This window comes from Mixophyes fleayi, chromosome 7 (genome assembly GCF_038048845.1).
Source record: "Mixophyes fleayi isolate aMixFle1 chromosome 7, aMixFle1.hap1, whole genome shotgun sequence".
Taxonomy (NCBI): Eukaryota; Metazoa; Chordata; class Amphibia; order Anura; family Limnodynastidae; genus Mixophyes; species Mixophyes fleayi.
In genome coordinates this window covers 57,120,465-57,137,693 of record NC_134408.1, presented here as the reverse complement: position 1 = coordinate 57,137,693, position 17,229 = coordinate 57,120,465, and positions in this window count along the sequence as shown.

The following is a 17,229-nucleotide window of genomic DNA, read 5'->3' as shown; positions in this document are numbered from 1 at the left end:
CAGAGCAGAAGCATAATTCAGGTGGAAACATTTGGACAAAATGTTAGAGATGGGGTCAGCAAAATAAAAACAAGATTAAGTGAATGCAAATAGGCCCAGGAGACAATCTAAATGTATTTTTATTGATAAACTGATATACAATTATGGAGATGGAAATAATTTTAAAGGATTATTGGTATTGGCAACTTGACTTGGAGCACAAAGTGCTATGCAGCTACTACAAGAAATAATACAATCTTGCCCCTCGTAAAAAAGTGGTAGATGCACAATAGGCGATCATGTACTAGTTTTGTCTTTCCATATGTCACTGGTTTGTTATTTCATAAATTTGGAAAAACATTTGGCAATTCACTGGTTAAGAAGCATTTTCTATAGACAGGTCATGTTCAGCTACTATTCTCAACCACTAGAGTTGTCTATAGTTTGACTATGATGTATTTTTTTATGTTTGTTTTATTTGCACAATAAAAACATTGAATGGTTTCTTTGACTGAGTTTTCAGTGAGTGGACTAAATTTCATTGTTATCCATCCATTAATATATACAAAGAACAGTATTTAAACATTTTTGGAGATAAATAGCTTGTTTTTCCAGTTATAATGCCACAACACTTTGACTTGACAGTCACTTTAACTGTCCCAACTGGGATCTGTATCCTTGTATGTTCTACCAGCCACAACTTTTTCATATCCCAGCTGTATATAGGGCTGCTCTAGCAGTAGTTATGTAACTGATGTACAAGTATATTATTAAACCTATACATGGTTAAATAATATACTTGGACATCAGTTACATAACTACTGCTAGAGCAGCCCTATACTAGAGATGCTCAGGCTCGGTTCCTCGGGAACCGAACATATCCGAACTTAGGGGATCCGAGTAAGTCGGCTCAGTACTTTCGCGCTTTTTTGGAATAAAAAACGAGGCAAAACTTCATTGTTATGTCGTCGTATCAGGGATCTCGCAAGTTTTGGAATCTATAAATACCGCCCTCCATGGCGATCTAGCGCCATTTGAAAGAGAGACACAGAAGGGGTAGCACACTGTGTAGAGCAATTGGTCAGCCAAGTAGATAGAAATGAAAGAGGAGGGGGTAGCAGTTTTCAATAAAGACTACAGTGACATTCTGGGGAGCTCTATTGCTAACACACAAAAATGAGAGCTCCATTGGTAATTGTCATTGCAGAAACATACAAATACTAGTGCTGTCAGGGTTGGTGTAATTCTGCAGTCAAATTTTACTGTGTTATATAGGTAACAGACAAAGAGGAGTGCTTCATTGCTAAGAGTCATTGCTGAAATACAAATAGGAGGGCTAGCAGGCTTGTCTTCTGAATTTGCAGGCAAATTCTACTGTTATATAGGTAACACACAAAGAGGAGTGCTCCATTGCTAAGAGTCATTGTTGAAATAGAAATTGTAGGGCTGGCTGTCTTGGTCTAAATCTGCATATACATTTTACTATACCATAGCTCATTCAGAAACAGGAGAGGTGGCAGGGTTTAGTGCTGAAACAGAAATTGTAATAATAGGGCTGCTAGTGTTCTTAAAAGTCTCCAGTGATATTCTACTGTGCCATAGCTCATACAGAAAAAGAGGGGTGACATTGTTGTTGTCACTCTCCAGTCTCAGTCCTCATGATGATACTAATCCCTCTACCTCATGTGCTAAATCCTATGTTCAAGTGCAGAGTGGTTTAAAGTCAGGGAAACAAAAATTTAAATACAAAGCTAGTACCTTTTTAAAGAAAAAAAAAACTCTCTAAAAAAGGTGAAAGTTTACTCTACAAAAACATAAAATTGCCAAGATGCCATTCTACCCAAAATCTTACCAGGCATACCAGCATCAGGTAGCTCCTTTTTCTTAGCTAGATTTCAGCACCTGCAATCTACACTGTCATCATATTCACCCTCATCAGTGTGTACATCTTACTCAAAAAATACTAATTAATCTGCGCTGGAATCCACCATCACAGAAGTCTGTGTATTTTGATGTAATTGCCGATAATGGCCTTCCTCATGGAATTTGTAGTTCATTTTATGGCAGAGCTGTCAGAGCTGTTTTTGGGCAATTCTTTTAGAGCAGACCAAATGTCAAAATATTGTGCTGGCTAATCTGCATCACCACTGGGTGTCTTGGGAAAGCTAAGTTTTTTCCTAGAAGCAGTTGTCAAAGAAACTGAAGGAGGAGACGTCATTACAAGATGTTGATAGCTCTTTGATCCTGGCAAAGCAAATTAAGTACTTAATCTACAATTACAATATAGTTAGCGAATTTGCTTAGTTTAATTTCCTCCTTCAATTTCTCTTGCTGCTTCTCAAAAAGTATAATTAAGGCAATCACTTGACTCAAACTAACCGTGTCTGCACTCTCTTCACAGGTGACTACTTTGCTGGACTAAAGTACATTCCCCCTCAAATTCTAGTCTTCTTGCAGCTGCTGCATTCTCCTACATGCTGTTGCACAATCCCAAAAATGACTCTAAATTTTCCGGGACATAGACAGCATCTCCTGCATGTCATTGTAATTTTTTAAAAAGTTCTGGACCACCAAGTTGATCGTGTGAGCAAAACAGGGAATGTGATGCAATGCCCTCCGCTGTAATGCTCTAACAATATTGGTGGCGTTATCAGAAATCACACATCCTCAGGGGAGTCAAAGCAGGATAAGCCATGTTGCAATGACATCCGTTATTTTTTAAAACAGATTGTCAGGATTATTACCTTTGACCTGCGCCTTGTCTTGTGTCTGATAACTACCTCCCACTCCCACCTTCAAGACTTCTCCCGTGCTGCTCCCCACTTATGGAATTCCCTACAACGCTCAATCCGACTTTTCCACAGCCTTCAAATCTTTCGATGCTCTTTGCAAACCCATCGCTTTTTTAGAGGTGACCTTATCCTCGATAACACTATTGAAACTAATAATAATATATATAATAACAATAATTTGCCTCTTAGGGAAGCAGATGATACACAGAGTAGTCTGCCTCAGAAAAATGGGCCGTACTTGGGTACATGCTGCTGATGTATCTGCTAGTGAAGGCTAAGCACCGACCCAGTGGATGGTCACAGTCATATAATCTTTAGTTTGCCCAGTTCCACTTGTCCCCATATCTGTGGTTATGTGTACAGTTGGTAGAATGACATTTTGTAGCCCAATAATTAAATTTTAAGAACCTACCGGTAGAGGTGAGTAATAGCTTTTCTTGTAAAATAGTGTCGTGATGGAATTTGGTAATGGGGACACAAGACCTCAAGTAATTGTCTAACAGCAGCTGCATTAATAGTGGAAATTGGATGCAGATCTAATACTAGCATAGTCGCAATGGCGTCTGTGATCCGCTTTGCGACTGGGTGACAGCTTTCTTACTTTCTTCCTCTTGCAAAGGATTGTCTAACAGTCAATTGTTGTAAACTACTAGTAGTCTTCTTCTGGGTTGATGAACCACCCCCAGCAGCAGCGGGACTAACGCTCAATAATTCTTCAGAGGAATCATGGTTAGTGGAGGTGTCATCTAGCCTTAGCAACTTGGATACAGGACTAACTCCCATCACTTGTGAGGATATTGATGATGAAAGTGTTGGGGGTGTAGATTGCAGGTGTTGGGATCTAGATGAGGGAAGGGAGATAGCTAATACTGGACTGCTTGATGTTATTTTTTTAACATAAGTTTCTGATTTTTCCCAACAGCTTTCTATTAACTCGCTTCAAATGCCGTAACATGAATGAGGATCCTAGATGGTTAAGGTCCCTACCTCTGAGTGTGGCTTTTCAAATGCTAGAAATGGCTAGACAACTGTTGTCAGGATTTGTGTAAAAATATCAAAAACAAGTGCATAATTATGTGATTTTAGCATATTTTTTGCAATTTTTCTAAACAAAATACAGATCCAAAACAAAAGCATTTAGTCTGCTAAAGGAACAGGAAGAGAAGGGAACTGGCTACATGGTACTATTTTAGAATTTTTGTCATTTGGTGCTTACTATTACTATTATGTTGCATAAACTTTACAGTACTTGGTCTAGTTCTACATGGGGTATTTTTTCTTCACTTCATTTTGTCTGAATTAGGCTTGATATGCTGAATTCTTAAATTAAATTCTGTTATAGATATATAATTCTATATACATTTGGTGTGTAATACTGTCCCTTAGCAGTGTAGTTATGATATACAATCCTTTGCCTTTACTTTAATAGTTGTTCTAACTGTGACCTGTATACAGATTTTGGATCAGTTCTACTTGCAAAAACTGTTGTTCAGTATTTCATTATTGACTAGTCCATATATTCTGGATCAAATGTTTAGAGGGCCTGGCTAATAACCTGTGGGTAACACCTTCAGTGAATACTGGGTGCTCATTGTAGTGTGTGATTCAAGTTATCAAAATTATTAACAAAGTTGAGGAAGGCAGCATTTTTTAAAAATAAGAGAATTTATTGAACAAATATATTTGAAATTTGAGGTAGGAAGACTGACGGTAAAGAATTAAAAATATACATGGGACTGATACACTCAGTGGCCACTTTATTGGGTACACTATTCTGGTACTGGGTAGGATATTGAGTTGGAGGTTCTCACTATGTTGATATGATAGCATCATATAATTGCTGCAGATTTGAGGGCTGCACATTCATGTTGCAAATCTCTCGTTGCACCACAGCCCAAAGGTACTCTATTGGCTTGAGATCTGGTGACTGTGGAGGCCATTGGAGTACACAGAACTCATTGTCATGCTAGTGGGACCAGTATGAGAGTACATGTGCTTTGTGATATGGAGCATTTTGCTGGTGGACATAGCCATTAGTTGATGTGTAGACTGTGGTCATATAGGGAAGTACATGGTCAACAGCAATACTCAGGTAGGCTGTGGTAATTATACAATGTTCAATTAATATTAAGGGGCCTAATGTGTGCCAAGAACTTATTACCCACACCACCACTACCAGCCTGCCCTGTTCACACAAGTCATGATGTATCCATGGAATCTTTGTTTATGTCAAATTTTGACCCTACCATATGCATGTCGCAGCAAAAGCCAAGATTTTTTCAGACCAGCCAATGTTTTTCCAGTCTTTAACTGTCCAGTTTTGATGAGTCTCTGCCCACTGTAGCCTAAGTTTACTAATATTCGCTAACAGGAGTGGAACCCGTTATGGACTTCTGATGCTGTAGCCCATTCACTTAATAAATGCTGTTCTGCATACTACTGTATATTACTTGCAACACTTGGTTATTTGAATTACTGTCACATTCCAGTCAGCTTGAGCCAGTCTGGCCATCCTCCTTTGATCTTTACCGTTAACAAGGCATTTTTGTCCACAGAACTGCTACTCACTGGATGTTTTTGTTTTATGCTCATTCTCTGTTACATATAGAGACAATTTTGCATTAAAATCTCAGGGCGATCATCAATTTCTGAGATACTCAAACCACTCTATCTGGCATAAACAATCATTCTATGGGCAAAGTCATTATTGTCACATTTCTTCCCAATTCTGGTGTTTGGTTTGAACAACAATTGAACCTCTTGACCATGTCTGCATTCTTATATGCATTGAGTTTCTGCCACATGAATGGCTGCTTAGATATTTGTATTAACAATCAGGTGTACCTAATATGTAGCCACTGTACATGGCTGGAGTTACTACTAGATCAGATATATAAAAAAATAACACACACCAAAGGACAGATTAGTTGAAACTATAGACTTTTTGCTCTCTTCACATTCTTCGATTCTATGTAATTGGAAGTCCCTGGGTCCTGGGGCAATATCTGAGTCTGATACCTCCTAGACCAAACTTCAGCGATGGCAAGGATATTGTTCAGATTTGTGTATGATTTGCATATGATTACTTTCATCCTTTTCCAAGTTTGGTACGTTCATATGCATGTTGCCACAGTCATCTAGTTCATCCTGGTCCTTTTTTTGACATTTGGGGGCGATCATTGGATGAGTCAGTGCTGGGGGTCTCTCTGTCCAGGTTCAAATTGTCGATGATAACATTTACACTCTAGTCCTGGTACTATACATTCCGCTGCAGTCAATTCCTGGCTCTTGACCCCTGGCTCTGCATTCTGACTCCTGATAGCTGGCTCTACATTATGGTGAATTCTGGCTCCTGACCACTGGGTCTGCATCATAGTGACTTCTGGCTCCCAATCCCTGACTCTACATGTCCGTTGGTACTGTTTCCTGTTGCTGGCTTCTGGATTACAGTGATTTCTGCCACAGACTGCGCAACTGACAGCTAGTGTTGTGGGAAGCGCAGCCTCAGCTGTCCATGCACTATTTTTTGGGAATATCATGGGGATAGGAGGTTTTCTTTCAGCTGCAATAAGAAAACCAATCATATACCCACTTTATAATAAATAGAACAGTTAGGAATGTATTGCAACTGTGCATATATTGCTATTTGCAAATGACCTTTAATGTTGCTGATTCATTCTTTGTCATCTGTAACTAGTTTGTTTGCATTTCAACTGTGAGAAAAATGCAAGTTTTCATACTGCATCACTACTCTGGCTCAGTTAAAATTCAGGACAAACAACCTTTCCATGACTCCCAAGCCACCTGGAAACACACAGAGATCCCCAAATCTGGGCCCTCTTGATGAGCAGTGTGTAAACTGTTGACTAACCAAGTCCAGAACATAAAAGACACTTTCGAAGCTGAGTTTCTTCAAGCAGTACAAGAGTTTTGCTCTGAGCCCTCTGCACTGCATAATCATACGGATGTCCTGGAAACAAAAATGGACGAAAGAGATATCACGGTTGAACAGGATATCACTTCTCTCTACCTGGATGTCTCTAATTTGTTTGATAAAACTGAAGACATTGAAAATAGTGTGAAATGGAATAACATTAGAATTAAGCATATCATAGCAACATAGTTGATGAGGCTTAAAAATATCCATCAAGTTCAACCTATTTTGGATCTCCTGCAATCCCTATTTTATATTTGAAATTGATCCAGATGAAGCAACACTGAATATCCCCAAATCAGTTAATAGAGCTGTTCTCCCTGACTACCTCCAAAGTCTCTTCAGTTCTATTCTCACTGAGGCTACAATGGACCTGCTACTGGGTAGGGACCACCAGGCCCTTCATCCTAAGTCTGCCACTGGACAAACCCCCACTTGTCATTTTTAGAATTCATTTCTTTCACATCAAGGATAAACTGATGCAAGCGTCTCATGTTTCTGCTTCTTTCAGATACAGATGCCCTTTTTATAGTTAAACTTATTGTTGTGCCACTTCAAGCGTTAATCTCTTCACATATGATGGCTTTCTGGAGCTCAGTTGGTTTCCTTTGTTACCTTATAAAGTCCTGAACTTTAGAGCATAACCTTTGAGACCCTCCTGTTTCTGTTGCTTACTTTACTTACCTTTAAACTTTTTAGTTACTCCCTGTATTGCTGCCACTCTGACATTCAGCAAAATCTGGAATGGATTCTGTAGACAACAGAGCAGTAAAAACATATCAATTTCCACCCTCCCTTACTTTTTCAGTGAACTACACCAATTCAACATTTTCTCTAATTTTAAAATCAATACAAGCAAGTCAGAGGGGTATATATCTATTAAACTGCAGGTTTGAAAAAGTGGAGATGTTACCTATAGCAACCAATCAGATTCTAGATATCATTTATTTAGTACATTCTACAAAATGACAGCTACAATCTGATTGGTTGCTATAGGCAACATCTCCATTTTTTCAAACCCGCAGTTTAGTAAATATACCCCAGAGTGTGACTTATCATGCATTTGCAAATGTGTGTAACTGGGAATTTTTATGTACAAGTAGAATAGCAGCTCTTTTACTAGTTCATAGCAGTGTGCTGAGGGATTTTTCTCTTTTTTCCTTTCTTATCCACCCTTTCAAGCACCTGCTGTGAACCTATAAATTGAATGAGCAGCTTCCATTTATGTAATCTGGCAAACCTCAAACACATCACCTGTCTCCCCTCTCTTCCAAAGTCCTTTAGATGTGCCCTTTGGAATGCACACTCTGTTTGTAACAAACTTACCTCCGTACATGATCTCTTCCTCTCATACAACCTCAACCTTCTAGCAATAACAGAAACATGGCTCACGTATTCAGACACTGCCTCACCTGCAGCCCTTTCACATGGTGATCTCCATTTCACCCACACCCCCAGACCAGGAGGCAGACAAGGAGGGGGGGTTGGACTACTTCTCTCCCCACAGTGCACATTCACAGTTCTACCAAGTATCCCTTCACTCACATTCACATCTTTTGAAGTACATGCTATTAGGATTTTTAACCCATTCTCTATGCGTGTTGCTGTCATTTATCGCCCCCCTGGTCCACACCAACAATTTCTTGAACACTTCTCTGCATGGCTCCCTCACTTCTTATCTACTGATATCCCCACCATCATCATGGGTGATTTCAACATCCCTATTTCTAATCCACGTTCCAATGCTGCTTCCAAACTACTCTCTCTAACCTGCTCACTTGACCTCTCCCAGTGGATTGAATCTGCTACTCATCAGGATGGCCACTGTCTTGATCTTGTTTTCTCTAGACTATGCTCAGTTTCTAATTTCCTTAACACTCCTTTCCCCCTCTCGGATCATCACCTTATTAGCTACGCGCTCACCCCAAGTTCTTTACCCTCCCTGGTGTCAAACTCTTCCAAGCCTCCTCGTACCCGCAGGAATATCAACGCTATTGATTTTCAACAGTTTTCCACCTCTCTCAAACACCTTCTCTGCCCAATTTCTACATTCTCCTCCCCTGATCGGGCAGTACCCCATTTTCATGTAACCCTAGCAACTGCTCTGGATCAAGTGACTCCAGCGACACTACATACTTTGCGTAGAATTCGTTGCCAACCATGGCACACTACAGTAACACGAACTCTACAAAAACTTTCTCGTAAAGCAGAACGTCACTGGCGTAAATCTTGTGCCTCTAATGATTTCATCACATATACTGATATCTACCACTCCTACAGAAATGCTCTGGACACTGCTAAACAAGCATACTACCGATCTCTCATCTATGCTCAGGCTTCTAACCCCAAACGCCTCTTTAACACATTTAACTCTATTCTGAATCCTCTCGCCCCAAATCCTCCAACTAACATCAGTGCACAGGATCTCGCTTCCTATTTCAAGGACAAAATAGATAAGATCAGGCTTGAAATGGTATCTCCCTTGACAAGCAATCTGCTCAATTCCTTTGAAGCACCCTCTGACACTCTCTCTTCATTTGATCCTACAAATGAAGAGGAAGTTTCTACTCTCTTCTCATCTTCCTACTCTACCTCCTGTCCTCTTGATCCCATTCCATCACAAATGGGTATGTCCCTGTCTCCTGTGCTGATTCCCCTTCTAACTAAAATCTGTAATCTATCTCTTTCTACTGGTATTTTTCCATCTATATTCAAGCATGCAGTGATTACTCCCATTTTAAAAAAACAGAATTCTGACCCTAACGCTCTCATAAATTACCGCCCCATCTCCCAGCTCCCATGCCCCTCCAAGCTTCTCGAGAGAATTGCCTACACACGCCTCACACACCTTCTTACAGCAAACAACTTATTGGATCATCTTCAGTCATGCTTTCGCTCTCAACACTCCACAGAGACTGCGCTGACCAAAGTTGTCAATGATTTGATCACTGCAAAAAATAATAACCAATACTCTCTTCTAATTCTCCTGGATTTCTCTGCTGCATTTGACACTGTTGACCACTCTCTCCTCATACAAACGCTGCAGTCCCTAGGTCTTGAAGGCACTGTCCTATGCTGGTTCTCATCCTACCTATCTAATCGCTCTTTCTGGATCCGCCTCTGCTACGCTTCCTTTATCGGTTGGAGTTCCACAAGGCTCAGTCCTAGGTCCTCTGCTATTCTCTATCTACACCACTTCTCTTGGAAAACTAATAAGCTCCTTTGGATTTCAGTATCATCTCTATGCAGATCATACACAAATTTATCTATCCTCTCCTGATCTTTCACCATCTGTGTTGTCTCACGTTACTGACTGTCTTTCTGCCATTTCATCTTGGATGTCTTCTCGCCAACTCAAACTCAATCTTTCAAAAACTGAATTAATAATATTCCCACCCAAGAACAGAAGCTTCCTGCCTGACATTTCTATTTCTGTCGATAACATGACCATAAATCCCACCCCGCAAGCTCGTTGCCTAGGTGTAATCCTTGATTCACAACTGTCATTTATTCCCCACATCAACTCTATATCTAAATCATGTTACATACACCTAAAGAACATTTCCAGAATACGCACATATCTGACACAAGAGACCGCAAAAACATTAATTCATGCACTCATCATCTCCCGCATCGACTATTGCAATTCCCTCCTTACTGGTCTTCCCAAAGTCAGACTTGAACCCTTACAATCTATTTTGCATGCAGCGGCTAGACTGATTTTCCTTGCAAACCGTTATTCCTCTGCTGAGCCACTCTGTCAGTCTCTACATTGGCTGCCTGTATTTCAACGAATCCAATATAAAATTCTTCTACTAACATACAAGGCCATCAACAAAATTGCACCGACATACATTTCCTCACTTGTCTCAAAATATCTCCCTACTCGACACCTCCGTTCTGCACAAGATCTACGTCTCTCCTTCACTCTCATCACATCCTCCCATTCTCGGTTACAGGATTTTTTCCGGGCTGCACCTACTTTGTGGAATTCCCTCCCTCGCACAGTAAGACTTTCCTCTAGTCTTCAAACCTTCAAGCGTTCACTGAAGACCCACCTCTTCAGACAAGGTTATGATATTCCTCAACCATCATCTTAATTTCCCTAGATTACCCTATTGCCATCCTCTACACTGCAAACGCAAGACAACAACCTTCTGACTAACATTGCAACACACACAGCCAACTCAGTACTTTTACCTTTGCAGTCTGGCTGGTTCATTGTGCAATATGATGTAGCACATGCCCTTGTGTTTCTAACTCCCATTGTCCTATAGATTGTAAGCTTTCGAGCAGGGTTCTCTTACCTCTCTGTCTGTATGTATTACCCAGTATTGTCTTATTAATGTTTGTTCCCAATTGTAAAGCGCTACGGAATTTGCTGGCGCTATATAAATAAATGTTGATGATGATGATGTATTGTTGTTTGAGAGGACTGTTCTGGTATCAGTAGCTGAGGGGGAATGCTGGTCCTCTATTGCTATTTGGAGGCTCTTGGAGTACCTTATTGTAAGTTAGCTCTCAATGTAAAAACATATGAATGTATGACTCGGTATATATGGACTCTTATCGACCACACTATTAGCAGAAGTGGCAGGTGGCTTATCATGGATTTGAAAATGTGTGTACAGAAGTAGAATTGTAGTTATTTTACTAGTTCACAGCAGTGTGTTGGGGGATTTATCTCTCTTTTATATTTGGAGGTTCCCATCATATCTAAGTAACTCTCCTGATTTCAAACAGTTCCTCTTAGGGGAGTGAATGAATTATCAATATGATAACCTTGAACACTGGGATGAGCTAACCTTGTTTTGGAGTGCCTCTAATCAGGGGACATGTCATTAGCTTTGTATACAAGACAAAAAAAAGAAATCAAATGCTACTTATCAATCACTGCATAATCCCTTACAGGCCTATATGCACAGTTGGAGTGATTCCCCTTTGACCGAGTATATTCAGGTGAAACAAATTTTGGAAAACTTCCTCCTTTCGCAAACTAAATGTAATCTCGTTTTCAGAAAACATAAATTCTTCCGGTGGGCAAATTACTTAGAGATTAGAGATCCCGACTCACAGACGCTAGCTACTAAATTCTTGCCAGGTTTGAGAACCATTTGTCATATATAGAAGTGGAAGCCTAGGCTTGTATTTTGACAGCAGCAAAATTGACCAAACTAACTGTAATTCAAAAATAAACTTTGGGAGTGGAAGTTACGCTAGAAGAAATTTTCAAAGGTGGTTAAGTTTCCTGGTTCAGATGGACTATCTAATGATTACTATCATCATCATCATCATCATCATCACCATTTATTTATATAGCGCCACTGATTCCGCAGCGCTGTACAGAGAACTCACTCACATCAGTCCCTGCCCCATTGGAGCTTATAGTCTAAATTTCCTAACACACCCACAAACACAGACAGAGAGAGAGACTAGGGTCAATTTTGATAGCAGCCAATTAACCTACTAGTATGTTTTTGGAGTGTGGGAGAAAACCGGAGCACCCGGAGGAAACCCACGCAAACATGGGGAGAACATACAAACTCCTCACAGATAAGGCCATGGTTGGGAATTGAACTCATGTCCCCAGTGCTGTGAGGCAGAAGTGCTAACCACTACGCCACCATGCTGCCCAACTATACTATAAACTCTTGCAAGAATAATTGGCCCAGCCATTTTAGAACTCTAGTCCACTCTACATAGACGTAATACCCTTCTCCCTAACTTCAAAGAGGCCCACACTATATTTCTTCTGAAGCCTGGTATGGACCCTCAGTTGTTTGACTCTTACGTTGTTAAATACTGATTGTAAGTTGTTGGGCAAACTAATGGCGGATCTATTTTACCTGACATTCTTACATCTCATCATTTGAGTTTTGTCAAGGGGAAGCACTAGGTTTGAGGTATTGATAAAGCTATGGCTGCTCGGTTGCTTCTAGTTCACAGATAGAAACGCAAAATACCTTAGTAAGTCTATAGAAAATAAAGAAAAAGCCTTTGATACTGTGTTATGGTCCCACCTATTCACTATACTACAACATAGAGATTTTGATATGGATTTTAACGGACTAATTCGACATCTATAGTCTGATCTGACTACAGCATTGCTGATTAATGATTGCTGGGTAGGCACGATTTTAATGCAGAGAGGAACACAGCAGGGTTGTTCAGTCTCACCATTACTATTTAACCAAGCATTAGACCCTCTATTACGATTCTCAAGAATTTAAGGGAATTGACATAGGCCGGGTAGAAAATAAATTACACCCTTTGCTGATGACATATTGCTATATATTGGTAACCCTCATACTTCCTTGGAAAGGATACTTGCTTATATTGATTCCTTTAGTGCTGTCTCAGGCCTCTTCATCAACCCTGATAAGTCTGTAACTTTGTATCTAGGAAAGGGAGCTAGGGTCCCAACATTGGGTTCAAATTTCCAATTTCGTTGGGCGACAACTAATTTTACATATTTGGGTACACTGCTGACAAAAAAACATATCGGGCTTATATTCTCTCAATTTTTCTGCAAGCATTAGCGACATGGAATGGGAATTGGCGAGCTGGAAAGGTCTTTTACTTTAATATACTGGTAAAGCAGATATCATAAAGATGGTAAAGATATATGCTTACTAAGTGTTAAAAAGTAGCTCTGAAGAGATGAGGAGGGGCTTGAAACAAACAGCTGTCTGAGGTAGAGTCGAAACCGTCTAGGTACTTTCGTGCACCCTCGGAAGTGCTGACGAAGCAAAACATCGTCTTTGGATCTCGTGAGTTTTGGATTCTATAAGTACCACCTTTCATGGCGATCCAGCACCATTTCACAGAGAGGCACAGAAGGGGTAGAATTGGGAATATTTAGTGCAGTTGGGCAGCGTTATATCTAAAGCAGAAAGACGGGGGTGGCAGTTTTCTTAAAAGTCTCCAGTGACATTCTATTGAGTTATAGCTCACAACACAGAAACAGGAGGGGTCCATTGCTCCATTGCTAATTGTCATTGCTGAAATAGAAATAATAGGGCTGTCAGTGTACTTCGGAATCTGCAGTCAGATTGTACTGTGTTATTATAGCTCACACAGAAACAGGAGAAGTCCATTGCTCTATCGCAAATTGTTATTGCTGAAATAGAAATAATAGAGCTGTCAGTGTTCTTCGGAATCTGCAGTCACATTGTACTGTGTTATTATAGCTCACACAGAAACAGGAGAGGTCCCAGTGTTTTTGCCAGTCTACTGTCTGTATGGCATTGCTAATTGTCATTGCTGAAATAGAAATAATAGGGCTGTCAGTGTTCTCAAAATCTGCATTCACATTGTACTGTGTTAACAAAATGCATCCACAGCAGTACAGAGAAGACCAGGAGCACCAAGCAGCTGCTGGCACCAGTCATGATGACAGTAATCTCTTTACGTCATCTGTTAAAGCCAATGTTAAAGTGCATAGTGTTTTTAAGTCGGGGAAACAAAAGTGTAAAAAAATACCTTTTACCTTGGTAAAGAAAAAAGACTTGTAATCCATGCAAAGTTTACAAGAGAAAAAATAAAATTGACAACATTTTATTCTACACACGCAGTGGCAAGGAAACAATCAGGCCTTCACCTTTCACTGTTAGTGCTAGTTCTGCAACTGTGACTGATGCATCTTCTTGTAAGGTCAGTCATGACCAAGCAAGATCTTTTCATTCTGACTCAAAAAGTGGTGCCAAAATACTTTTACGTGTAAAAGCCGAAGAAAACAGTAAGGCATTAGAAGAAAATGTATGTTCAGATTCAGAAATGACACAAATCCCTGAGAAGAGTCTATCCACGAGTGCTATGTGTAAGCCTGAACTTTCTGATACTGTACCCATAAAGAAGCCTTCTTCAGCATTTCTGCAGATGTGTAGATGAGCAGCCCAAGTGTAGCTGGTGATACATAAATTGAGGATGCCACTGAAATTGCAACAGGGTGAGGGGGATATTTGTGTAGCTGATGACAGCGCTAATAAGGATGTTGATGAGGACGATGTTTTTTTGTGTAAGTCCTGCACCAGTAGAAGCAGTCCTTGCACTTGATAAGAAGAAGGCCATTGTCATGTTGGGTAGAAGACTAAAAAATCCACCTCTTATGTGTGGAATTATTTTTACCCAAATCCTGCAGTTGTCTATCCTTTTATAGCATTTGTAAAGCCACAGTCAGTAGCTTTCTAGGAACCTGATCCATGTTGCACCATTTGAAGAGAGTTCATGGCAAGCTGTTGGGAAAATATGAAACTTATGCTAAAAAAATAACAACAAGTAGTCCAGCATCAGCTAGGTCCCTTCTCTCAGCTAGATCCAGGCACCTGCAATCTACACCCACAACACCTGCATTCAAGTTTTTAAGGCTAGATGACTCCTTCACTTTCCTGGATTCCTCAGAAGAATTCTGGAGCTTTAGTCCCAGTGCTGCTATTGCTGCTGGGGGTGGGTCTTCATCCCAGAAGCACACCAAGAAGAAGACTACATAAGAGTTTACAACAATTGACTGTTAAACAATCCTTTGCAATAGGAGGCAAGTATGACCGTTGTCACCCACTCACAAAGCGGATCACAGACGCCATGGTGACTATGCTAGTATTAGATCTGCATCCAATATCCACTATTAATGCAGCTGGTTTTAGACAGTTAATTAAAATCTTGTGTCCCCGTTACCAAATTCCATCACAACACCATTTTACTAGAAAAGTTATTCCTCTCCTCTACCAGAAGGTTCGTAAAAATGTATTATTGCGCAACAAAATGCCATTCTACCCACTGTACACTCAACCACAGATATGTGGACAAGCGAAACTGGGCAAACTAAAGATTATATGACTGTGATAGCCCAGGGATAGCAGCAGCATGTACCCAAGTACATCACATTTTTCAGGGGCAGGCTACTCTGCATATCACTGGTTTCACCAAAAGGCATACAGCTGACAATCTGTTGCAAAAACTAAGAGATGTCATTGCAACATAGCTTATCCTGCTTGGATTCTCCTCAGCATATGTCATTCTGAAAACACCATTAATATTGTGAGAGCAATACAGCTCAGTGAATTCCATCCCATTCCCTGTTTTGCTCACACAATCAACTTGGTGGTGCAGGACTTTTTAAAATAACAGGGACGTGCAATATATGCTGTCTGTGGCCCACAAAATATCTTAACATATCCTGCATTCGTCAACAGTATGTAGGAGATTGCAGCAGCTACAAGAGCAATTTAATTTGCCCTGCCACCAACTGAAGCAAGAGGTGGTAACAAGGTGAAATTCCACCCTCTATATGCCTCTGAGGATGAAGAAACAGTGAAAAGCTATCCACGCTTACTTCACAAGCCATGACATTTGGAAAGGAGGGGGGGATGTTTTTTACTCAAGCACAGTGGAGAATACTTTCCGTGTTGTGCAAGGTGCTGAAACCATTCAAAGTAGTTAACTGTAAAGTAAATTCAGATGTTGCTAGCTTGAACCAAGTGATTCCCTTGATTAGACTTTTGGAAAAGCAGCTTGAGAAACTGAAGGAGGAGATGAAACAAAGCTATTACGCTAAGTATGTTGGACTTGTAGATCAAGTATTTTATTTGCTTTGCCAGAATCTAAGCATTATCAAAATCTTGAAATCATATCACTACATTTTGGTGACTGTGCTTGATCCTAGATTTAAGAGCTATGTCTTCTCTTTGCTTACAACTAACCCAGATCTCAAGAGATGAAAGGAGCTCCTGGTAAGCAAGATGACAGCTCAAGTGTTACTTGACAGGACGGCGTCTCATTCTTCAGTTTCTCAGTCACGACAGAGGTGTCACTCAGAAAAACTTATCTTTCCAAAGAGACCCAGGGGTGATGCAGATTACTCAGCACAACATTTTGATATCTGGTCTGGTTTAAAAAAAATTGACCAAAAAAGCGTGACACCTCTGCCGTAACTCCACCTGATACTACTATCAACATCCAAAGTACGGTGGAGGAATATTTTAACGACAGCATAGAAATAAACACATCAGACAGTCTCTTTACATACTAGGAGGAAAAAAAGGGAATTTGGAGAACCATTTACCAATTTGCTTTGCACTACATAAGGTGCCCACCTTCCAGTGTATACTCAGAAAGAGTTTTCAGCACAGCCGGGAACCTTGTCTTCGATCGACGTAGGAGGCTACTTCCTCAAAATGTGGAAAAGATTATGTTAACCCATTTACATCAAAGTACAGAGACTTCTGTAATGGTGTATTCCAGCTGGTTTGAATTAATAATGTGTGAGGATGATGTACACACTATTAAGGGTGATAATGAGGCTGAGGAAGATGACAATAACATCTTGCCACAGTAGAGTTCATTAACAGCACTGTTAGCTCAGTTGCCTTAAGGCCATTGTTAGCTTGTTTTGTGGGGGCCCAAACAAACCAAGCACTGCATCCACAATAGTGGCACTCCTTGTCGCTAAAGTGCTTGGTTTGTTATAGTGTGCATGTCCTTTTTAAGATCCAACATAAGCGTGGGTGGGAGGGCTCAAGGACAATC